Source organism: Macrotis lagotis, chromosome 6 (genome assembly GCF_037893015.1).
Source record: "Macrotis lagotis isolate mMagLag1 chromosome 6, bilby.v1.9.chrom.fasta, whole genome shotgun sequence".
NCBI lineage: Eukaryota > Metazoa > Chordata > Mammalia > Peramelemorphia > Peramelidae > Macrotis > Macrotis lagotis.
In genome coordinates, this window is record NC_133663.1 from 202814027 (window position 1) to 202839398 (window position 25372).

Consider the following 25372-nt stretch of genomic DNA (forward strand, 5'->3'; position numbering starts at 1 on the left):
ATACATCATTACTACTCAGTTTCTCAGTCTTTCCTATATCCCCAAATATAGAATACTTTCATTTTTGTTTTATTCAATATTTTAATTTCTTCAGTTATATGTAATAATAATTTTTAACATTCTTTTTTTTGGCAAAGCAGTGGGGTTAAGTGACTTGCCCAGGGTCACACAGCTAGGTAATTATCATGTGTAAAATTGGAAATCAAGTTCCAAATTATTTCCCTTTCTCACTCTCTACTCCTCCCTCATTGGGAAGCTAAACAATTTTCAATATAAGTTATACGTGTGTATATACATATAAAACATTTCCACAATAGTCACAATGTAAAAGAAGATATAGACCAAAAAACTCAAGAAAAAGAAAGATTAAAGTACTATGCTTCCATCTGTATTCAGATTCCATCAATTATTTCTCTGAAGGACAGCTTTTTTATTGTATACTATTCAGAGTTATTTTCAGTCATTGAATTTCTGAGAATATCTAAGTCATTCACAGCTAAAGTTTTTATAATATTGCTATTACTTTATACATAGTACACTCTGAATTGGTTCATGTAAGTTTTTCCAGGTTTTTCTGAGGGCATCATTATGCCTCATAGTCCAATATTATTCCATCATAATCACAAACCACAATTCATTCAGTATGTTTTGATCTTCCTTGTCACCAGAGTAACTTTCTTTGGTCAGAATTGTTATTGTTTTTTGCTCATTTTCCCAACCTATTACTTGACTTTTAAAAGTTTGCTAAAGTAGGATTCTGCTTCTAGGGTCGAGGGCATATTGCTCCAAGCTTCAATGGTTTTGTGTTGCTGTTTTTCAGAGATACTTCTAAGGATCTGTAAGTAAGCTTTGAGTTATTAAAAGTTGGTATGAACTAAGGAAAGGTACATTAACTACTTTCTTGTTTTGTGCTTTCATCTGTGAGTGACCACCGCACTGTTTTCTACCCTGATACTGTAATGAGGGCCCTTAATCCATTGAGCAAGGTCTATTAGTGCTCCTCTTTGTACTGTGATTGCCATCCAGAATGTTAGCTTCTATCTAAGCATGGGCTATTCAACAGATTCCTGTGTATGTATGAGAAACAAAAACACTATAATTGCTTTCTAACCAGTTGTTTGATCCTCTTGCCACCTGTGGACTGAGAGCTCTGGAAGCACTTAATTCAGTGGATCCCAGGGCCTGTCTCCTTTTTTGTTAATATAGGTTTTATGATGGTATGGTCTTTCCTGGTTCACACTCCTCTCTTTCTCTAGTGCAACAGATCTTTTGTGGTGAACTAAACTGAATTGGGTTGGAAAACTGTTTCACTCCATCTTTTTTGTACATTCTGCCCCACTGGAATTCATTTATACTCATTATTTAATGATATTTGGGTAGTTGGGGGGAAAATCTCAAGTAAGTCCCTCCTTTACTGTGCTACATTTAAAAGATAGACTCTATTCCCTAGAGAAGTGGTTGCTTTCCATCCTTATTACTGTGGAAATAAATATATTAACTTAGAGGAACTCTTTTTTTAATACCATTTTGTATTTTAGTAGTTGCTAGTTAAATTTTTATCTATAATATGATAAATGCTTGTCCATCAATTGGTAATATTCTGTATCCCCTACATCTATTAAGCATCATGTTAATGTTATATTGAAAAAACCCTAAAACTATAGCACTTTTATTATAAGCTAAGGTAATTGATCACCATTTATAACTTAGGTATAACCCCAGTTCCTGAACAATTAAAATCCACCAGACACCCCACCTATAACCATGATGCAAAATATCAATCAAATAGGTTCTGATGCTTTGAAATTGTAAATATGATCATCCTACATTTCCTGAAGTTCAATTTTGATTATCTGTGGCTTGCTAGAAAGCCAATTCAATAGAAGATTTAAGATCTACCATTTGGCAGAGAAAGAAGTTTGTCAAAGCCAAAGGTATGTAATGTGATTACCTTTATTCTTTTAGGAACCCAGTTGGTGATTTGTTTTTAGGGGGTTGATTGCAGAGACAGACGAATAGGAAGAAATTTTCTCAAGCTTGAATCTTGATAATTTTTCCAGTTGTTGATGCAATATCTCAAGGCATCTCTCAATCATAAGTTCACATACCAAATTATAGTTTGTCCCACTGGCACTATCTAATAAAGATTTGTATTAAGAAAATTATATACTGTACAAAGAAAGGTGGCTTAGTTTATTATTCTGTAAGGAGAAAAGACCTATGGTTTTAGGTTATATGACTGTAAAGTATTTGGCATGAAAAAAAATTTTTCTGAATGGGAATTTAGAAAAATTTAAGTCAACTGATTTTGGTAATCATAATTAACTTAATTGCTAGTTAATGATATAGGCATGAGATGTCAATCTTTTAAAGTCAATATTTGAAAAGAATTTGATTTTCTCAAGACCATCAAACTGAATACAACCATAAAATGGAAGACAGAACACTTCTAATTATTGAGAACTTTATTTCTCTTAGGATAATTAAAGGGTTAAATATAATTAAAGGATAATGGGTATAGTTAGGTCTTGTCTCTCCATTGAAGAGGTCCAATATGACTTCATTATGTTTGAGACAAAATGCCCTGCTGAAAAGCAGGAATGTTAGCCTTTGACCCACTTTAATTATGCTGTGCTGACAAAAGCTTAGTACTCTGTCTAATGAGGGTATCATAAACTAGGTGGTCCTGAGTCAGAGGCTCTGTAACTTACAATCATTTGTAAACTTTTCAAGTGAGACCTTCAGAGCCTCTCAGTACTTGGAAATCTTTAAGATTCTTGCAGTTAATTAGATCAGGGTTAGACTTAACCATGATTCACTTTAAAAAGGGTTAAAAACCCTGGTTGGGCATTGGGTAGTAAAGTGAGTGAGGGAGAAAATAGGCCCTGCTGCACTTAACAAGGTGTTAAGTATTCTGGGTGGGGAAGTGGGGGATAAAAGGTGAGAGAAAATAGGTTGGGGGCACAAATAGTTCAAGAAATAAAATGGCATTTGATGATACTTTGGCTCATGAGAAGGACTGTATGTCCTTGGAGGATTCTTGAAAAGGGTGTAAGATACAAAATGAGTATAATTAAAATTGGATATGTTTTGAGACAATGGTTCTTATCAAGCAATCAAATAATCAAACTCTGATTAATAATATCTGATTACTAGTAATAGCAATAAATAACACCAGGTGAAGAGGCACAAAGATTTATAATTTAAGAGGGAAAGAAAGGAAAATATGAATACTGAATAAATTCTATTTGATAGACTTGACCCAGAGAGGGAATAAGATACATTCCCACTTGGGTTTAAAAATTTATCCTAATCTACAGGGAAAGGGGAGGATAGGGAAAGGGAAAGGTACTGATTAAAGGGTAAAAGTAAAGATAAACTGAAAATAGAATTTTAAAAGAAAAGTAAAGGGGAAGGGGAGTAAAATTTTGAAGAGGAAGAGGAAGAGGGAAAAAAAAATAGAAAAATATAAATGGAGAGGGGCGGCTAGGTGGCGTAGTGGATAAAGCACCGGCCCTGGAGTCAGGAGTACCTGGGTTCAAATTCGGTCTCAGACACTTAATAATTACCTAGCCGTGTGGCCTTGGGCAAGCCACTTAACCCCATTTGCCTTGAAAAAAATATATAAATGGAGAAAGGTAGCAAAGAGGGAAACAGAGAATTAGTAATCATAACTGTAAATGTAAATGGGATGTTCTGTCTCATAAAATGGAAGTGAATAGTAGAATGGATTAAAAACCAGAAGCTTACAATATGTTGTTTACAAGAAACACATTTGAAACAGAAAGATACACACAGGGTAAAGGTAAAAAGTTGGAGCAAAACGTATTATGCCTCAGTTGAAGTTAATAAAAAATCTGTGGTAATGACCCTGACCTCAGATAAAGTAAAAGTAAAAGCAAAAACAGCTCTTATTAAAAGGGTTAGGGAAGGAAGCTTCACCTTGATAAAAGGCACCATTGGAAATTAAACTATATCAATACTAACATGTATGCACCTAATGGTATAGCATCCAAATTCCTCGAGGAAAAACTGAGTGAATTACATGGAGACACAGCAAAACTTTAATAATGGGGGACTTCAATCTCCTTTTCTCAGAACAAAATAAATCTAACCATAAAATAAACAGGAAGGAAGTTAAGAAGGTGAATATCTTAGAAAACTTAGACATGATAGACCTCTGAAGAAAATTTCATGGGGATAGAAAAGAAATATACCTTTTTCTTGGCAGTACAGGGCACCTATACCAAAACTTGTCATTCACTAGACCATAAAAACCTTAAAATCAAATGCAGAAAGGCAGAAATAATAAATATACACTTCTCAGACCATGATTCAATAAAAATTATATGTAATAAAGGGTCATGGAAAGATAAACCTAGAACTAAAAGGAAATTACATTATTTTATCTTAAATAATGGGTGGTTCAAACAGCAAATAATAGAAATAATCAATAATTATACCCAGGAAAATGATACTGAGACATCATACCAAAATTTATGGGATGCAACAAAGACAAAGAAAACCATTGATCTCATAAACAAGAGTTGGTTTTATGAAAAAGATAATGGAATGGACAAATCTTTGAGTAATCCAATTTAAAAAAAAGAAAGAAAATAACCAAATTACCAGTATCTAAAATGAAAAAGGTGAACCAATGAGGTGAAAATTAAAGAGATTATTCAGAGCTATTTTGTTGAACTGTATGCAAATGAATTGGATAACTTGAATGAAATGGATGAAAATTTACAAAAACACAAACTGCCTAGAATAACAGAAGAGAAAATAAATCACTTAAACAACCCTATTTCAGAAAAAGAAAATGAACAATTCATGAATTATTTGCAAGTGAATTCTACCAAACATTCAAAGAACAATTAATTCCTATTCTACATAAACTGTTTAAAAAAACAGGAGAGGATGGAGTTCTACCAAATTCCTTTTATGACACCAGCATGGTACTGATACCTAAAGTAGGGAGAACCAAAACAGACAAAGAAAATTATAGACCAATCCCCCTAATGAATATTATGCAAAGATTTTAAGTAAATTTTTTAACAATGAGAATACACTATAATCAGATAGGATTTGTACAAGGTAGGCAGGCATGGTTCAATATTAGGAAAAAACCTTTGATAAAATACAACACCCATTCCTATTTAAAATGCTAGAAAGTTTAGGAATAAATGGATTTTCCCTTAAAATAATAAATAGTATCTATCTAAATCCATCAACAAATGTTTTCTGTAATGGGCTCAGAGCATTTCCAATAAAATCAGGGCTGAAACACGGATGACCATTATCACCATTAATATTCAATAAAAGATTAGAAATGCTATCTGTAGCAATAAGAGAAGAAAAAGAAATCAAAGGAATCAGAATTGGCAAAGAGGAAGCAAAACTTTCACTCTTTGCAGATGATATGATGGTAAACCTAGTGAACCTGACAAAATCATCTAAAAAACTCCTTGAAAGAATTAATACAGCAATGTAGCAGGATATAAAATAAACTCACATAAATCAGCAGCATTTCTATATATGAACAACAAAGCACAAAAGCAAGAGATAGACAAATCCCCATTAAAGTAACTACAGTCAACATTAAATACTTGAGAATCTACCTCCCAAGACAAACCCAGAAACTGTATGAACACAATTATAAAGCACTTCTCACCCAAATAAAGACAAATCCAAATAACTGGAAACATGTGAAAAGTTCATGTTTAGGTGGAGTTAATACACTAAAAATGATAGTTCTACCCAAATTAAATGGCTTATTCAGTGCCATACAAATCAAACTACCAAATAACTACTTTACTGAGCTAGAAAAAAATTATAACAGAATTTATCTGGAGCAACAAAAGGGCAAGAAAAGCAAGGGAACTGATGAAAAAAAACACAAAAGAAGGTGGCCTAGGTCTACCAGATCTAGAAGAATACTATAAAGCATCAGTGATCAAAATTGCCTGGTACTGGTTAAGGAATAGAGTAATGAATCAGTGAATTAGAATAGGTCCAAAATAAGATGTAATAAATACCTACAGTAATCTACTATTTGACAAACCCAAAGACATCAGCTTCTATGATAAGAAGTCGCTATTTGACAAACATTGTTGGGGAAAAATGGAAAAATAGCATGGCAAAAACTAGGGCAAAAACTCACATCTCATACCCTATGCCTAAAATAAGGTCAAAATGGGTACAGAACTGAGACATAAAGAGCAATATCACAGGTAAATTAATATACCAAGAAATTATCTATCAGATCTATGAAAAGGGCATAAATTTATGAACAAAAAATTAGAGTACATTATAAACTGCAAAATAAATGATTTTGACTATATTAAATTTAAGTTTTGCATTAATAAAGTCAAAGCTGCCAAAATCAGAAGGAAAGCAGAAAGCTGGCAAACAATCTTCACAAGTAGGAGTTCTGATAAAGATCTCATTTCTAAAACATAGAGAAAGTTGCACTGATAAATGGTCAAATGAAGAAATTAAAGCTATATTAAAGCAAAATTAAAGCTATTCATATGAAAAAATGTTCCAAATCATTATTGATTAGAGAAATGCAAATTAAAACAACATTGAAGTATCACCTCATACATATCAGAATGGCCAAAGTGGAAAAAAAAGAAAATGATCAATTTTGGAGAGATTGTGAGAGGATTGGGACATGGATGCATTGCTGGTGGAGTTGTGAATGGATCCAACCATTATGGAAAGAAATGTGAAACTCTGCCCAAAGAGCAATAAAACTATTCATACCCTTTGACCCAGCAATTCTAATTCTATGTCCATATCCAGAAGAAATTACAAAAAATTGGAAAAGTCCTATATGTTACAAATTAATCATAGCAGCTCTTTTTGTAGTGGCAAAGAATTCGAAATGGAGGGGATATCCATCAATTGGGAAATAGCTAAACAAGTTATGGTACATGAATACTATGGAATATTATTGTTCTATAAGAAATCCTAAATGTCAAACTCAAGAGAAGCATGAAACAATTTGCAGGATCTGATGCTGGATGAATGGAGCAGAACCAAGAGAACAACAAAATTTTGAGAGGATTAACCTTATTGGAAGCAGCTCCTCTCTGCAATTCAGAGAGCTAGGACAGCCACATTAAACTGGCTATGGATAATGTTATCCTCATCCAGAGCAAAACAAAACAAATAAATAAATAAAACCAACCCTTATAAATAAATAATGCCAGAATCTGATGAGCACTTAAAAAAATTATCTTGTATGTATCTCTTTCCCTTAATCCTAATTCCTCATACTGAAAATGATTTATATGTAAACTTGTTCATCAAAAATATGTATTTACAATGCTAACCTGATTGTTCACCACTGAGGGGGAGAGGGGTGGGAAAGGAGGATGGAAGGAAATTTTGCAACTTAACAATATACTTGTGCATTTGGATAAAAATAAATTAATTGATTGATTAAAAAAAGAAAAGAAAGGAAAAAAGAAAGCCTAAAAGAACAAAAGGGGATCACATTTTATATATTTTCTTTAGTTAGACTGAGACCAGGAGAAGTCAAAATCACAACTAGTTTCACATATATAGTCTGAGACTTAAAATTGAATTTCATTTCTTTCAAGCATTCAATAATATCTGGTGCTCATTATTCCCCAGACAATTCACAACTAGAGACCTCAATTATCACATCTGAGTACACTTAATTCAGTTCAGTTATGGCTTCTATAGTCCCAGAAAGTTTACATAACATCATTTTCTCTCATGATTTTTCAAACTTACTCATACCTTCTTCACATGCCCAAGACCATCCCCTCTCTCCCAAATATGTCTTTCTTATGGTTCAGAGGAAAACCCTAAACTTTCATGCTTTCCATCCCTTTTCTTCTCAAGGCCCTTAAAATCCATTTTACAAATTTCCTATTTATATTTTTAATGCATTATTTAACCAAATTTCAGATTTGATTATTTTTCTGATTTTAATATAAATTTTTCTTTGACCAGATCCAATGACTTATTAAAATCTTCCTTTTACAACCATATAAACCATATTACCAATACATGAATTTACTTATCACATCATTCTTAATTTGCCACAATAAAAATATTACCCTGAAAAGATAAAAAATTAACCAATAAGTATGTATTAGCTTCTTAAATATTCACAACCTAACAACCAAACATTTTATTAATTTTTATAGTAAGAATTTTACTCTTCACTGCCCATCATCCCAGTCTAAATTGGTTTTAACTTTGAGAAACAGCAGCATAAAATAGGGAGGAAGGCAACTTCCAAGACAGACATTTAAGCCTGCCCCAGAGTAGGGGGTAAGAGACTGAGCTCCACAATCCTTTTTGAGATCAGGTACTGAGAGGGAGACAAAGAAGGAAAATTGGTGGGGGGGGACTTCTCTGGATTACTCTGCCTAGAAAACAGACTTCTTAGCCAATAAGACACTTCTGTAGCTACCAATTTTACTACCTTAGAGAATCTCACACTGTTTTTTTCTTCTTTTCATCATCCAGTCATTTCACTCAGCCAACACTGAAATCTTGGAAAATTTAAAGATTTGCAGAGGGCTCCAGAAGAAAACAGGCACTGCTCAATCCCAAATGCAAGTCCCCAAATTGTTAGAAATGAGTCCCAAAACCCTCTTTTCCAAAGTGGGGCTGTCTTACTACAAATAATAAAACTTAGCTTAGAGTGACAGAAAGATTATTTGTTTTACATTTCTTGCAGGTAATGGTCACTCCCCCTAATGAGGAGAGCCCCAAATAGCTGCAATGTCCACTCTTTATGTGGTTTGAAAACTTTTCCCCTCCCTTCCAAGATAAACATTGATCCCAGTCACCCGGAGTACAATCTAATTGATATGCCCTCTCCATATCACCTTTTAATATGTTGTCTCTTCAGCATATGACACATGTTATGCTGATGAACCTCAATCATCACAGATGGCATTTAAGTTAATATGCATGAAGTTTATTAATCATGTATACTTGTGAAAGGTCAGAGACACTAGACCAATCCCAAGCAGCCTGAGGTGGTTTGGCATGATATCGGCAGGCTCAAAGTTGGGATAGAATTCCTTCACTTTGGTAATTGGTTGGGGTCATTTCTTTTATCTTTCCTTTTGTCCTCCACATGTCTTCATGTATGCTTATGTCTTTCTGAACTAATAAAAATCCCAGAGACCCCTGCCTTTATAATGTATTGTTCTGACAGTTGCCTGTGAAATCCCACCTAACAAAAAACTAGGCATAGACCCACATCTCATACCCTATACCAAAATAAGATCAAAATGGGTACAGGATTTAGACATAAAAATTGATACCATATATAAATTAATAGACCAATAATTATCTATCTAAACTATGGAAAAGGGATAAATTTGTGATCAAATGAGTATTAGAGCACATTATAAACTGCAAAATGAATGATTTTAACTATTATAATTTAAAAAGGTTTTGCATTAATAAAATCAATATGCCAAAATTAGAAGAAAAGCAGAAAGCTGGGAAACAATTTTCACAACCAAGAGTTCTGAGAAAGATCTCATTTCTAAAATATATAGATAATTGCATCAAATTTATAAGATCACAAGTCATTCTCCATATCAAAGGATATGAACAAATGGTCTTCAAATGAAGAAATTAAAGCTATATATAATCATGAAAAAGTGGTCCAAATCACTATTGATTAGAGAAATACAAATGAAAAACAGCAATTAGGTAGTATCTCATACCTACCAGATTAGCCCAGATGAAAAAAAAGGGAAGATGATCAATATTGGAGAGGTTGTTGGGGATTGGGATATTGATGCATTACTAGTGGAGTTGTGAACAGATTCAACCATTCTGGAGAGCAATATGTAACTATGCCCAAAGAGCAATAAAACTGTTCATACCCTTTGACCCTGAAATTCCAATTCTAGGTCTATAACCCAAAGAAACTGTAAAAATGGGAAAAGATCTACATGTTCCAAAATATTCCAAAATAGCAGCTTGATTTGTAGTGGTAAATAATTAGAAATTGAGGGGAAACCTATCAATTGGGGAATGGCTAAACAAGCTATGGCACATGAATACTATTGAATATTATTGTTTTATAATAGTCAGAATCTAGAAAAGCATGGAATGACTACAGGATCTAAAGCTGAGCAAAAGGAGTAGAGCCAAGAGAACAATGTACACATGAACAACATTATGAGAGGAACAACCTTGTTAGAAGCAACTCCTTTCAACAGTCCAGAGAGCTAGATCAATAGTATTTTACTGCTTATGGGCTATATTATCCCCAACCAGAGGAAGAAAAACAAAACAAAACACACAGAAAAAAAAAGAAATGACCTTTCTGATATATTTTATATATAAAAATTATCACTTATCTATCTCCCTTAATCCTAATTCCTCATGCCAAAAATTACTAATTTGTAAATATTTTAGCAATATATATATATATATATATATATATATATATATATATATATATATGTAAAATGCTAAGCTGACTATTCCCTGCTGAGGGGAGGGGGGTCACAAGGGAGGGTGGAGGGAAGTTTTGTAACTTGGAAATATACATGTACAAATGGCTGAAAATAAATAAATTAATTAATTAATTTAAAAAGAAATTAAAAAAAAAGAAATCCTAACAGCAGCCTCGTACACACATCCTATGGAAACTCAGCACTCAATAATTTCTTACAACTTCTTGTTCTAACACTTCAGGAAAATTTTCCTTATTTATTTCTTGCATTATTACATCAAGATTGTTTTGATTGTAGCATTCAGGTAGTAAAATTATTTTAAAGTTTTCTCTACTTGATTTGTAATCCAAACTTATTTTTTTGTGGTTTTTCACCTTCTCTTCTATTTTTCTTTCTTAATGTTTTGCTTCATAATGTCACTGGCTTCCCCTTGCCTAATTCTAATTTCCAAAGAATTGCTTTCTTCCTTCAAATTATGAATCACTTTTTCTACTTGATTTACTCTCTTTTCATAGGCTTCTAATTTTTCTTGGATTGTTCTTATTTTCTTTTTTAGTTTCTCCTCAATCTCTTATTTGATATTTCATCTTTATTTGATTTTCTCTATGAATTCTTTTTGAGGAGGTAGCCATTTTTCTCTTTGGAATAATATACTTTCTGAGGGTGTACTCTCCCTGATGTTTTTACTTTTTTTTGTTTGTTTGTTTTTTTACCCAGCATTTTCCTCTGAAGATTTCTCTGACAATTCCTCTGGTTTATTCTATTTCCAAAGTAATTGTTTATTGTTTGGTTCTTTCTCCTTTGCCAGCTCCTTTAAAAAAACCAGCCACTTAGTCTTATATTCACCTCTAATCCTAAAGTATAGGGGATGGCTTCTCTGACTCCCCAAACTTTTGCCTGGACCCAGCCTCGACACTCTTTCCCCCTTCCAAGCTCCCCTTCCAACTGTGCTGGAGAGATCTTACTCCCTGAGAACCTTCCATTGTTTATAACCTTCAGTTTTTACTGGCCTATTATTAAGGCCTAAAGATCAATTATACTATAAGGGTACTAGCTTTTTCCTAGCCCCATTGCCTTTGCACTCATGGAGTGTATGCTGGTTTCTCATTGCTCAGGACTGCAACTCACCAACACAGCTGGACCTGGCTTCCTTTATCAGTAGAGGTTTCCTCTATTGCCCCTCTTGTATATGCCTGATTTCTTACATTCTCTGGGAGGTGAAAATTCCTGTGACTGAGAGGCTATCTTCCAAATGAACTCTCTTTTGCTGTTTCAGAGATGTTTGGACTTCCCTAGAGGTGGCTTGCATTTCACTTAACTGAATCTCAGACCCAGGATCTTTCATAGTACTTTCTCTGGCTGTCCCAGGAACATCTCTGATATGCTGTAAATTTTATTTTTGCAGTTCTACTTTCTCCCTGAAGTGTTTATTTTGACTTAATAGTGGAGAGAATCTGGAAAACTTGAAATTTTCTGATCTATTCTACCATCTTTCCAGAATTCTCTCCCCAGCAATTACTCATTCTTATCTTATTACCCTAGGTAATTCTCTGAACTTCTAATCTTCTGAAATATAGCTTTTCTTCTTTCCTTTGGAATCATTTTCACCCCTTACCATCAGGTACTGATATCAAACTAAGACATCTTTCCCAATTATATTCACTCTCAGTAATCTGTTTTAAACAAAAGAATAAAATTTTCATTAACATTTGTAATATACAAAAATAAACTCTGATGTAATTTTTAGTTGTTTTCTAATTCAGACTGCCCTGCCTGATAAGGAGCAGAAGGGGGAACATAATTAGGAGACATTTTATTCTTCTCAAAATAATTGGAACTTAATAAAATGAAAGCAAATTAAATGTATGTAACTAAGCCCTCGATGGAAAAATGTATATGAACTTTGCACAATTTTACCTTTTATTTTATTTCCAGAATGAGAGGAAGTAATTCTTCTTCACAAACATCAAACAGAAAAACACTCCCTCAGTAATACCGTTTGCACCCTCCACTTTTAGAGACATAATAAAAGATAATAATAATAATAATAATAATAACTATTATTATTATTATTGCATTAGTTTTTCAACCAGAATGTGTATTTTGAATTCTACTTTATTCTAAAGCAGCACTTTCAACAAAACAATATAATTTTATATCTATATTCTAAGGGATTTTATCCTCCAGTAAAACATCAATACAATGGAAATGGTGATTTACTAGTTTTATCTGTGATCTTTTATTCATTACCTCATGAAGAGAAAAAGTGAAATGAAGTCTTTGTTCCTGAAATGCACAGAGAAGATAATTCATACAGCAAGCATCAATTATTATTTTTTTAAAAGTGAAACAAGGTATTCAGCACTTTGGTATTTTGATTTTATGTGGCATAGCATACAATTTATATTCTAATATTGAAAAGATGTCCTGTTCCTAGGACTCATTTCATTAAGGCACCTATAAATCAATTCTTTTGATGAAAATAAATTTTATATTTAAAACCAAATATTCTTTAAAAGATTGTGCAGAAATATAATCATTTTACTCTTCAAGCCTTTTTTAAACTGAACCTATTAGGAAACTACCTTCTGATGATAATCATTGCTTTCTTTGTGATTTTTAGTCTTAGTTTCCTATGGGCATTAAGGATTAAATAACTTGTTCAGGTTTATATAAACAGTCTATATTAGAAGTAGGTCTTAGATTCTAGATGCTACTACTTGCCTCTTGAATTGTATTCTCTAATACAATAGATTTTCTCAATCATAAAGAAGTTTAAAATTATGTAGTACACTTAAAATATTTGATAGGTTATGATATACAAAAAAACTGAGCAAAATATTATAAAAGCATTTATCATAGAAATTTAAATTGATAACTAAGGACTTTATAGGGAGTGCTTATAAAGATTTGTATCAGGGCAGCTAGGTGGCTCAGTGGATAGAGAGAGCACTGACCCTGGAGTCAGAAGGACCTGCATTCAAATGTGGCCTCAGATACCTACTTAGCTGTGTGATCTTGTGCAAGTCATTTAACCCCAATGCCTTAAATAAATAAAATTTTTTAAAATTGTCCCTATAGGCTTTTTAATATTTAATTTCCATTGGAGAAGCACATTAAGGATAATTTTGATACTTTGCCATTCCATATTGCTTTCCATATTGCATTTTAGTTTAGATGTGCAGATATTCTATTATACCTAATTTTCATTACTTGAATAATTTTTCATTGAATAGCAACTATGTGTCTGGTACAGTGAAAAATGCACAGAAAATAACTCTACCACTTCAAAGGCACTTCTAACTAGTTGAGGGACACAAGGCAGTATTAAATGATGTGGCATAGATTAAAAGTGCTACAGGAAAGCAGGTAAAGGAGAAATCACTATGAACTACTATATCCAAAGAAGATTTAATGGAAGATTTGGGATTTGAGTGGGATCTTGAAGAATGGATAAGATTTAAATCTTATTGGTGAAGAGGAGAATGGAAAGTTTCTTGTCATAAAAAGAATTTCTAGAATGGGAAAAAGCTTTATATTGTATTCAAAGAACATTTATCACTACTATTTCAACCAGCCTAGAAAGTGAAATAGACAATATAAAATGAGATTGACTTTATAGAAGTGTCTTTTGTGTAGTATGATGGAGATATATATTGTGTGGGACTAATAGCTAATATGGAACATTTTGTAATTAGATGAAGAAACCACACTAAATGACTAATTCATTATAGTAAGCTTTAATCTCACCTAGGCTTTATGAAAAGATTTTGTTGAAATCCTATTAGTGACTTTCCATTGTCCCCATGGTCACAGGAAGGCCATGTCTCATGTGTTTTAAGAGAGATGCTCCTCTGGGGAGGAAAATATACCAGTGCTGCTTATACTGTGGTAAGTGAAAATATGCTTGGGTAAGCAATGGTTTTCTGGTGATATTTCTTCATGCGCTTCCTTGTTTCCCAATAGGTGTAGTGGGGAAATGGTGTGCATTGAGATCTGTGTTATAGATTAGAGAAAAATTTGTACTTGTCCACTTGAGCTCCAAATCCACTGGTAGCAGCAATCACTGATTCCTCTTATTTGCTTAGGTTAAATCGATCTTACAAGTGACAGCCTTGTAAATCTTGAAGACATCTACTATATGCTCCACTATACTGAATATATTTTGTCCTTTGCTCTAATTGATGCTTATATGTATTCAGTTTGAGACTCTTCAATACCTTTATTTTCTTGTTCTTCTGTTTCTCAGTGTCTTATTAAAATATAATGGAACTAAAGAATAGAATAGATATATAGAACCTAATTTACATACATATATATGTATATATATATATATATATATATATATATATATATATATATATATATATAATAGAACCTAAGAACTAAACAGAATACTGCAGAGACAGCTTGACCCTGGAAAATATCATCTTCCTCCATCTAGACACTCTCGATTTCTTAAGGAATCCCAGGCTTATAAAGGCTTTTTTATTTACTGAATTACCAACAGAAATCATTTGAATTTGCTAATTTATATTCAACCCAATTTTTAATTATGCTTCTCCTGTCTTTTACTAATGAAGTATATGACATTCTTTTTATTGCCATACAGTTATATATTATTAGATAGATTTAATTTATTTTTGGATCCTTTGCTGAAAAATGTGTTCACCATCCCTCCCACCTTTTGGTTATTTCCAAATATGAAAGCATGCTATCTCTACCTTTATTTAAGTCACAGATGGGTAGAACACCTGTGTAATTCCTTGTCTTAAAAGATTCCCTAAAGCATTGAGAGATTAAGTAACTTGCTCAGGGTCATGTTTCAGAGCCTTAAACTTGAATCCAGGTATTTTTGGATTCAAGGTCAACTCTTGCTTTACAATACTATGCTGTTATGGAATAAAATAATAAAAAGTCAAATGTCAAGAATATATTTTTGGATTACTCTATTAGAAAACTCCCTCCAAGTCATTGCATCTAGTCATTTAAACAAGAATTTAAGCAATTCTACATCAGATAGCATACGTTTTTCTTCTTGTCCATAAGAATATTTAATGATATGCTCTCTCGTTTGGAACATATTCTGCTATTCTTTATAACCGATTGGAAGTTTAGATGTTGGGCTTCCAATCATATATGACTTATCACTAAAAATCCTCATATTCTTCATTATTCTGGGAAATATGGTGATTACAGTGGATATGTTAAAAAGAAGCAGTTTCTAGCACCTGATTCCTTGTTGCAGTACTGCAATTTCAAGACATAATTAGAGTGGAGAGTAGAGGAAGGTCATTTTCCTTAAAGATGGCACTGTTACTGTTCCCAATGAGGATCATGGACCACACAAAATGAATTATATTGGGGGTTGGTGCATTTCTTTATTTCTCTTCTGGGAGTGACCTTATAAATTTTGAAATGTCTAGGGATTTTAAGGCCAAGACAACAATGTCTACTGGAGTTGCTGTGGTTGTAGAAAGTGACAAGATGTCTGCAACAGAGAACTTGGCAGCCATCAGGAAAGACATCAAACCTAGCCTGTTTTTTTCAAGCAGGCTTATACTAGGTGTAGTTTACCATTCCCTGAAGAATCTAAATGGTATAGGATGACCTGAATTTAAAACGGGTCCCAGGTACTTTCTAAGTGTGTGATCTTCAACAAGTCACTTAACCTCTGATTGTCTCCATTTTTTCAGATGTAAAACTGGAATAAGATCAGCAACTACCTTTCAGGATTTTTGTGCTGACCAAATAAGATATTTATAAAGTGTTTATCACAATACATATATTATGCACTCTATAAGCACTTGTACCTTTTTTCCTGTTTTTCCCTTCTGGATACAGATTTGATAATTCCTAGTGAAGATGATATATGAAATGACTAACAAACTGCCTTACAAAAATTACAAAACAATTGATTTTTTTACTGTAATGAACATCATATCTGGAACTTCCAGGAAGAGGTGCAATAAACTAATGACTGAGAGTTTGGAGGAACCTATTTTTCTCTTTTTTATATATTTTTTCAATTTCTGCTTTTTTGATTTATTTTTCCAATTATATGTAAAGGTAATTTCCAACATCAATTTTTTAAAAAAATTATCCCTCCCACCTACTCTTTATCCAACTCTAAAAATATAGCAAGTATGGAAATAGCTTATACTATTTCCATATTAGTCAACCTATGAAAGAGGAATCAAAAAAAGAGGAAAAAACTTTAAAAGAGTAAAATTTTTGCTTATTCAGACTCTTTATCTGAAATTGGATTTTAGTTTCAATCATAAGTTCTTCAGAATTGTCGTTAATCACAGTATTGCTAAGAATAGTTAAGTCTGTCATAGCTGATCATAATAACAATGTTGCTATTATTGAGTACAAAATTCTCTTATTCTGCTCCTTTCACTAAGCATTAGTTCACATAAGTATGTTCAGGGTTTTCTGCAATCATCCTGCTCATCATTTCTTATAGAACAATAGAATTTCATTACATTCATACAGAAAAGTGTTGAGCTATCCTTAATTTCTAATTCTTTGCAACCTCAAAAAAGTGCTGCTTTTTGTATATTTTAATCATTTCCCTTTTTTTCATGATTTGTTTGGGATACATATCTATTACTAGAAGTGCTAGATATGGGTATGCACAGTTTTATTATCCTTTGGGCATAGTTACAAATTGTTCTTCAGAGCGATTGAATCAATTCAGAACTCTACCAAACAGAGCAATAGTGTTCAGGTTTTCCCACATATTCTCCAACATTTTCATTTCTCATTTTTATTAACTAATCTGATAGGTGACAGGAGGTATCCCAGAGCTATTTTAATTTACATTTCTCTAAAGTGATTTAGAGTATTTTTCAAATGACTACAAATAACTTTAATATAATTTATAAGTGCCTATATTCTTTATCAATTGGAGAATAACTTGTATTCTTATAAATTTGACTTTGTTCTATATATATTTTAGAAATGAGACCTAGATTAAAAACACTGGCATTAAAAAAAAGAAAAAATATTTCCCAGATTTGTGTTTTCATTCTAATCTTGAGTTGATTAGTTTTGTTTTTGAGAAAAAATCTTTACAACTTATTGTTATCAAAATTATGCATTTTGCATTTCATAATGTTCTCTGCCTCTTGTTTTATCATAAACTCATCCTTTTTCCAGAGATCTGAAAGGATAACTCATCTTTGCTCTTCTAATTGACTTATGGTATCATCCTTTAAATCTAAATTGTGTACTCATTTCAACCTTATAATGGTATAGGGTATGAGATATTAGTCTTTGCCAATTTTCTGCCATATTATTTTCCAGTTTTCCCAGCAGTTCTTGTCAAAGGGTGAGTTCTTATCCCAAAAGTTGGAGTCCTTAGAATTATGAAACCATAGGGATTATAGGGATTTACCATTGTATATTCTGAACCTAACTAATCCACTGACTTCTTCTTTCTATTTCTTCATGAGTACCAAATAATTTTGATGATTACCACTTTATACTATACATGTTACAGCTAGGTCATTTTCCTTTGCCTTTTTTTCATGAATTCCCTTGATATTCTTAATTTTTTATTCTAGGTAAATTTTGCTATTATTTTGTCTAGCTCAATAAAGAATTTTTGGAAGCTTGATTGGTATGGCACTGAATGAGCATATTAATTTAGAATTAGAATGTTCATTATTAATGTAGTAGCTCAACATACCAATGAACAATTGATTTTTGTTCACTTTTTTAGATCTGCATTTATCTGTGTGAAAAGTATTTTGTAATTGTGTTCATATAGTTCCTGAATTTATATTGATATACAGAATTCCAAATATGATATACCATCTATAATTATTTTGAATGGAATTTTTCTATCAATTGCTATTGGGCTTTGTTGGTAATATGTAGAAATTCTGATGATTTATGTCCGAATATTTTATATCCTGCAATTTTGTTAAAGCTGTAATTATTTCAGTCTTTTAGTTGATTCTCTAGAATTCTCAAGGTATACTATCATAACATCTCCAAAGAGTGATAGTTTTGTTTCCTCATTGCCTATTCTAATTTCTTTAATTTCTTCTTCTTCTTCTTTTCTTTTTGCTAAAACTAACAATCCTAGTACAATATTAAATACTAGGGGAGATAATGGGAATCCTTCTTTTACCTCTGTTCTTATTGGGAAGTTTTCCCAGTTTCTAGTTTATCCACATTGCATATAATGTTTGCTGATGGTTTCAGATAGTCACTATCATTGTAAGGAAAAATCCATTTATTCCTATAATCTCTTGTGTTTTTAACCAGGAAATGATAATATATTTTCTCAAAAGCTTTTTCAGCAATTATTGAGATATTCATAGGATTTCTATTAGTTTTGTTGTTGATGTGGTTAATCATGCTGAACATTTTCCCAAAATTGATCTGGCCCAGGTGGTATAAATCCTATTGATTATCCTATATTTTCCTGGTGACAAATTGTTATAATAATATCTTTGCTGAAATTTAATTTAACATTTTTGCTTCAATATTCATTAGGGAAAATGATCTATCACTTTCTTGGTTTTTGACTCTTCCTGGTTTAGGTATCAGTGCCATATTTGTGTCATAAAAGGACCTTGGCAAGACTCCTCCTATTTTTCCGAATTGTTTATATAGTATTGAAATTATTTATTATTTAAACGCTTTGCAGAATTCACTTGAAAATCCATCTGGCCATGGAGATTTATTCTTAGGGATTTTATTGATGACTTGATTAATTTATTTTTTCTGAAATGAAGTTATTTAAGTATTTCATTTCTTCTCTTAATCTGGACAATTAATAACTTTGTTCATCCATTTCACTTAAATTGTCAGATTTATTGGCATGAAATTGGGCAAAATTGCTCTTTATTATTGCTTTATTTTCTTTATTGGTGGTTAATTAGTCATTTCACTTTTGACAATTTGGTTTTCATCTTTCTTTTATTAATCAAATTAACAAAAAAATTATCTATTTTGGAGGTCATGTCATAAAACCAAATCTTAGTTTTATTTACAAGTTCAAGTTTTGGTATGTTTTCTCATTTTACTTTCTACTCTAACTGCTGGTCTGCTGTACTACTAATCTACCAAATATGAATCCAGTGTCTTCAGTTCTGGTCTCTTGCTAAGGATCTTCTACTGGCTTCCCTGTAACCAACTTGTGTTGCACTGTGTTCCCCCTCCACCCTCCATCACAGACCTTTCCTGAAGTCCCTTCAAAGTATCTTGATCTAGAATATTCTTTCACTATGTCTTTCTGTGTGTTTCATTTCTCCAGCCTCTGTTTGGAGGTTTCATTTAAAGGTGTTTCAGAGGGAAATTGGGAAAAGTTCATATCAATTACTGGGTTCTCTACCCTGTTAACTATTTTTTCTTATCCATGATGTGGCTTCCCCAGAGATAAAACCCAAGTCAAATCAAAACATCTGATTATAGCAAGACCAATGGTTCACATTTAAAGTCACAGTGAATTCAGCTCTGTGGTGCTTCTAGACATGAATGGCATGAATGGTATTGTGAAATATTTTCGTGAAATCAAGATCTTCTAAATCTATAGTATCTCCATGACCTGTTGAAAATTCAAATAATTTCTTTGTGTCTTCAGATAGTGATTGGTGAGAATTTGAGTCAAAAGTAATTGAAATAGATGTATATATTCAAATACTGTAAATTTTCCTTTTATTTTTCTAGCTTATTCTTAAGATTTTTTTAAAGTCCATGGATAAATTTAGTTAATATAGTTACTAAAAATGTAGTGTTAACATATATATATATATATAATATTAATGGTAATCAAATATTTTAGAATGAGGAAAGCAATTCTTATGTTGTTTTCATATTTTCTCCATTTCCTTTATCTTTCTTTTTTATTTTTCAATATTTTAAATTGTCTATGTTTCACTTAACAAAAAGTTACATATTAAGTAATCTGTCATGACATTTCAAATGAAGTATATTTTTAAAGTAGAAAGAATTATTAACTACAGCAAGAGTAAAAATTTATTTCATACCTATGCATGCTCCTGCTTTCGAAACAAGTTTAGTATCAATAGAGAAAATGCAAAAAAACCTGTTTGAAAATTCCTAAGCATTGTGTTTAGATTATACAAATATGAGCTATTTTATAAAATTTTTAAATTTGAAATGTATTTATAAGACTAAATAATTGATAATTTAAATTAATTAGCAATTCATTTGGAATGATTATAATCATCTCTACCTCCTTTTGAAGTAGAGATCTTCTTAATTTTTTTCAGTTACACACAAAGATAGTTTTCAATTCAACCATTTGCAAGCTTATGAGTTCTACATTTTTCAACTAATCATTCTTTTCTTGCCCCCCCCACAAGGCAGTAAAGAATCTGGGGAAAAGTTGTACATATACAATCATATTTAACTTATTTCCACAATAGTCATGTTGTGAAAGAGGAATTAGAACTATGGGGAAAACATGAGAAGGAAAGAAAAAAATGTAAAAGAAACTTTAAAAAGTAAATATATTATGCTTTGCTCTGCATTAAGACTCCCTAGTGTTTTTGTTTTTTGTTTTTATTCATACTGGTTGTAGATGTCATTTTCTATAGCAGGTCTCTTAGGATTATCTCTATCACTGAACTGTTGAGAGGAGTTACATCCATCATAGTTGGTTCAACTCACAATGTTGCTCTAAATATGTACAATTTTCTTCTGATTCTGTTCACTTCACTCACCATCAATTCAAGTAAATCTTGCCAGACTTTTGTAAAAGTTCAACCACTCATGATTTCCTATAGAACAATGGTATTCCATCAGATCTATATAACATAACTTGTCCAGACATTCCGCAATTGCTGGACATTTCCTCAATTCCTTTTTCTTTACCACTATAAAAAGAGCTGCTATAAATGTTATTGTACATGTTGATCTTTTTTTCCTCTTTTTTCATGATCTTTTTTGGATATAAACCAAGTAATGACATTACTGGTTCAAAGGGTGTGCATAGTTTTAGGACCCTTTGGACATAGTTCTAAATTGCTCTTCAAAATGCTTGGATCAATTCACAACTCCAAAACAGTGTATTAGTGCCCCAGTTTTTCCACATCTTCTCCAGTATTGATCATTTCCCTTGTTTGTCATGTTAGCTAACCTGATAGGTGTGAGATAGAACCATAGAGTTGGTTTAATTTTCATTTCTCTTACGAAAAAATGTTTTGGAGCATTTTTCAAATGACTGTGGTTATTTTAATTTTATTCATCTGAGTTATAGAGAAGATAAGTAGGAAATCATTTACAGAGGTAGGCTCTAGAATTAAGAGGTGTTGGGGAAGGTTTCCAGTAAATAAATGTTCATTAATTGAAAAAATATTAAATTAAAAATTAATAGAGATAAAAATGTATTCATCTGAAAACTACCTATTTATATCCTTTGACCATTTATCTATTGGAGAATAACTTGTATTCTGACAAATTAGGTTCAGTTCTCTATATATTTTAGAAATGAGTTCTCTATTGGAAACACTGATTATGAAAATTATTTCCCACCTTTCTGCATTACTTCTAATCTTGGTTGCATTTATTTTATTTGTGTAAAATCTTTTTAATTCACTGTAGTCAAAAACCATCCATTTTTTAATTTATAATGTCCTCTATCTCTTGTAACTTCTCCCTTCTCCATAGATCTGCAGATAGGCTATTTCTTGTTCTCCTAATTGGTGTATGAATCACCATATTTGGTGAAATTTGAGTATATGCTAAGTTTCTTGCCATACTATTTGCCAATTTTCTCAACAGCTTTCTTAAATAATGAGTTCTTTTCTCAGAAACTAGAGTCTCTTGGAATATCAAACATTAGATTACTCTAAGCATTTACTAGTATTACTTTTGTACATAAGGTATCCCAATGATCACTTCTCTATCTCTTAGCCAAGAATTCACTTTAAATACATCTGGATCTGGAGATTTTTTTCACAGAGAGTTTATTGATGCCTTCTTTAGTCTCTTTTTTTGAAATAGGGTTAATTAAATATTTCATTTCCTCTTATGTTAAACTGAGCAGTTATATTTTTGTAAATATTAATCCATGTCATTAATGTTGTTTGATTTGTTGGCATACAGTTGGGAAAATAGGTCTGATTTATTAGCTGAATTTACTCCTTATTGAGGGTAAGTTCATCCTTTTCATTTTTGATACTGGTAATTTGTTTTGTTTTGTTTTGTTTTTATTTTTATTATTTTATTATTACATTTATTTTTTATTTTTGTACAAATGATATTTTTACACATTCTTCAACTACATTGATGTTAAAAAAATCACTAATTACAAAAATGTCATAATATTGCAATATCATTCCAGTTGCAAACCTTAGTATACATTCAAGTATATTGACAAGAATGTATAATATCATGTGAATTATATTTCTTAGGTAATGACAATTTACTTTTTAGTTAATTTAGTATAATTTAAAATGGAGTTTCTATTGCTATAATTGGATGGAACAAATAGTTATCTAGACTTGAAAATCCTGTCAGTCATTAATTATTTAGCAGAATTAGATGTGTGATTTTATTATTTGCTTATTTATACAGTTTAGAATAAAACTCATTAAACAGAACTGGCAGAATATTATAATGAATTGTATCCCCTTCCCACTAATATCATTATTCAGACCATCAGAATGAAATTAACACCAGTATTAATTCAGTCTGGGAAGTGTATCAGATGACAGCCAAATAGGCAAAAATCAGTTTATTAATTGTTTTGACTCCTTTTTTATTTCCAGACACTTTTGTTAAATACTATAAATTGGTTATTGCATTTAGTTCTTTTGGAGTTTGAAGTCAGTACAAAACTTATGTATGTATTTGTAAATATATACATGCACACATGTATACATACATATTCCCTTATTTTTCTTCTTATTTTATAAGCATATTTTAATTGTTTTGCTTCATGAAAAGAATATTTACCTTCAAAAATGTGCTTTGACATAGTGTATAACTAATGCAAATGTTTTTGAGTTGAAAATAATGTGTGAATAAGAATTTTTGCTTGTTTGGATTTTGAATTTTGTTGTTTCATGACTTGTGCTGAATGTATTGAAGTATATGAAAAAATAATAACATACTATGGGTTGTGATCTCCCTAGTTGATTAGACTTCTTATATTGATTTGATCATAGGTCCATTGGAGAATTAGTCTTGAACTATACTTTTGGTCTTCTAGGATTGAGAAGCAGCAGTGTTGTAATATAGTAGTATCAAATTCAAATACTGTTTACCTAAGAAAGTTGTTTAGAGGTTCAAATATTTTAATATACAATGTAGGGGTGGCTAGGTGGTACAGTAAATGGAGCACAGTTCCTGGAGTCAGGAGTATCTGAGTTCAAATCCAACCTCAGACACTTAATAATTACCTAGCTGTGTGGCCTCGGGCAAGCCACTTAAACCCATTTGCCTTGCAAAAACATAAAAAAACCACAATGTAGACACCACATAAAAATAAGCCAAGACAATGCAAAAACTTTTCAGAGAGACATTGGTTAGATAGGAGTGATACAATGATATGACTACTTTATAATATGAATTCAAATAATACTTGAAAGGTAACCAAATAATTAGAACTTAAGAAAAGTGACTTTAACTCTTGGAGTATTTTTTTTATTGTAAAATAGGATTTGACTAGTTAGATGAGAAAGATATTGTATGTTTTGGTAATATAGTGTTATGCTTTGTCATATTGATAATACTTACATTGCACTGGGGGCAATTGGCCAATGAGAATCTTGGGAAAATGCACAGCTGATGGGAATTCTAACAATTAAAGCTTTTTACAAGCTGGTCTTTCCCAGACATCTTATACTTTACTCCCCTGCACACACTCTCCAACCTAGCTACATTGATTGCTGCTTTTCACACATGACAATACATCTCTCTTTTTTAATATGATCTGCCCCTCCCCCCATGCCTGGAACATTTTCCCCTCCTCAACTCTACTTCTATCTTTGCCTTGCTTTCATTATGATTCAAATTAAACTTTACCTTCTATAGGAAGCTTTTCCTAGTATATTTACTTTCCTCCTGTTCTATTGCCTAGTCCTTATCTTCTGAGGTAATCTTCCATCTACAGTGTGTGTCCCTAATTATTTTCATATTAACTCCTTCATTGGAATATGACCTTTTTTAATGAAAGCCTTTTAATTTATGTATCCTCAGTGTTTAATACAATGCCTGGTAAATGGTCAGACATAAGCAATTATTTAACTATTTTTGATTCAAATGGGGAACTACCAGTTGGTAGTCAGAGAGCTTTTTGGTGGCCAATACTTACCTTCCCTTGTTAAGTAAGTGATCGTTGGAAATGCTTACTCTTTTCTGAAATAACAGGTCAATGAAAAATATTCAAGTAGTTTGTTTATAAGATGATAATTTCTGCCAGTGAAATACTTAATTTCAGTAAAATGGATGAAATTTAAGGAAAGATTTCATCATGAACATAATTTATTTTTTTTTAGTTTTTTTGCAAGGCAGATGGGGTTAAGTGGCTTGCCCGAGGCCACACAGCTAGGTCATTATTAAGTGTTTGAGGCCAGACTTGAACCAAGGTACTCCTGACTCCAGGGACGGTGCTTTATCCACTGCACCACCTAGCTGCCCCTATAATTGATTTTTAAGGTAAGATATTTGTGGTTAGAAATAGAGATCTCTGAATAATAGGGAATACAGATTTTTTTATATAAATAAGAAATATGACACAGAACAAGCAAAATTTATGTGTAATTGATAAAGGATTCATCAGTAAGATATATATATATATATATATATATATATATATATATATGTGTGTATGTAAGTATGTATGTATATATTCTATTTGGTCTCAACAATAACCCAGTAAGCCGATCTTAAAGATGATGAAACCAAGACTC

The 25372-nt window shown here is 31.9% G+C and overlaps 1 long non-coding RNA gene across 1 annotated transcript in view; it reads left to right on the forward strand.

Annotated features, from left to right (window-relative positions):
- Positions 1-749: 749 nt before the first annotated feature.
- Positions 750-25372, forward strand: part of LOC141491974 (uncharacterized) — a 134849-nt gene continuing 110226 nt past the window's right edge. Inside the window, exon 1 of the long non-coding RNA XR_012469815.1 lies at positions 750-838. This is a non-coding gene — a long non-coding RNA (uncharacterized LOC141491974). The remainder of the gene's footprint in view (positions 839-25372) is intronic.